At 28.5% G+C, this 1,297-nt stretch overlaps 1 non-coding gene across 1 annotated transcript; it reads right to left on the minus strand.

Moving 5' to 3' along the window:
* Positions 1-251: 251 nt before the first annotated feature.
* Positions 252-324, minus strand: TRNAK-CUU (transfer RNA lysine (anticodon CUU)). Its single transcript has one exon. It is a non-coding gene; the product is annotated as a tRNA-Lys (tRNA).
* Positions 325-1,297: the final 973 nt, after the last annotated feature.

Consider the following 1,297-nt stretch of genomic DNA (forward strand, 5'->3'; position numbering starts at 1 on the left):
TATTCTGTATGTTCTTTCTGTCTCCACTTTCTCCACCCACATAATACAAAGATAGTCACTGTTAGTTTATTCAAAACTATTCTCAGATTCTTTTTCTCTATATCTAATACACTAATTTTAACCACACACAGATATCTATAAACCCATGTTGATATATTCTTTGCATAATGAGACCCATATTCTATATTATTTTTTATATTTTTCTTTTTTTGACTGTCTTCATTTTTATTATTTTTTAAAGATAAGCTCTAAGCCCAACGTGGGGCTTGAACTCACAACCCTAAGATCAAGAGTCACATGCTCTACCAACTGAGCCAGCCAGGCACCCCCTACATTATATTTTTGACTTGTCTGACTGATTAAAGATGATTCTTTTTTCATCTTATTTATTTATTTGTGGTGTGTTTCTAAGTATTTGTTGGGGATTTGTATTGTTTTTTATGTGCATTCTCTCTCTTTTTTTTCTATTGAGATATAGTTGATATATAACATTATATTAGTTTCAGGTATACAAAATAATAATTCAATACCTGTATATATTACAAAATGATCACTACAATAAGTCTAGTTAGCATTGATCACCACACATAAGTACAAATTTTTTTTCTTGTGATGAGAACTTTTAATATATATTCTCTTAGCTTCCCTGAACAAAATAAAATATTGTTTTACACATTTTAACTATATAAACACACAGCTATTTTCCAGCTTGCTGACGTCTTTAATATATACATAATATGTCATATATATTTTACATAATATATTATACATTAAATATATCTAATATTCTATATATTTATTATACATAATTACTTATAATATATAATATTATGCAATAACTATATACAATTAATAAATATATATGATGATATATGTTATGTAATTTAAATGAATATTATAATATGTAATGTGTTTACTATATATTAATTATTACATATGTATATAATCTAACTTTATACCTGTTTATTAAAATTACATGTTGCATATGTCCCTCCTGGTCCTTACACTCAGGGAGTATTGTGAGGAATTCAAGAAGAAAAGCTCTTCAAGATTCCAGTGCAGTATTTGGTACATCATGCATAATGCCAATGTTTGCAGCCTTCCCATTCCAGCTCTTCTGATCTTTAACAGGGAAGTTGTTTCTTAGTTTCAATAAAATTACTATATTTTAGTGAGCATTTGGGAATGTAAGAAGGGAAACATACACACACACACACACAAACACATATTTTATGGGAAATTTGGTGCCATCTCTGTGATATGCAGTGTAAAGGAGCTGGGCTGAGGGAAAATTCCT

This window comes from Prionailurus viverrinus, chromosome X (genome assembly GCF_022837055.1).
Source record: "Prionailurus viverrinus isolate Anna chromosome X, UM_Priviv_1.0, whole genome shotgun sequence".
NCBI lineage: Eukaryota > Metazoa > Chordata > Mammalia > Carnivora > Felidae > Prionailurus > Prionailurus viverrinus.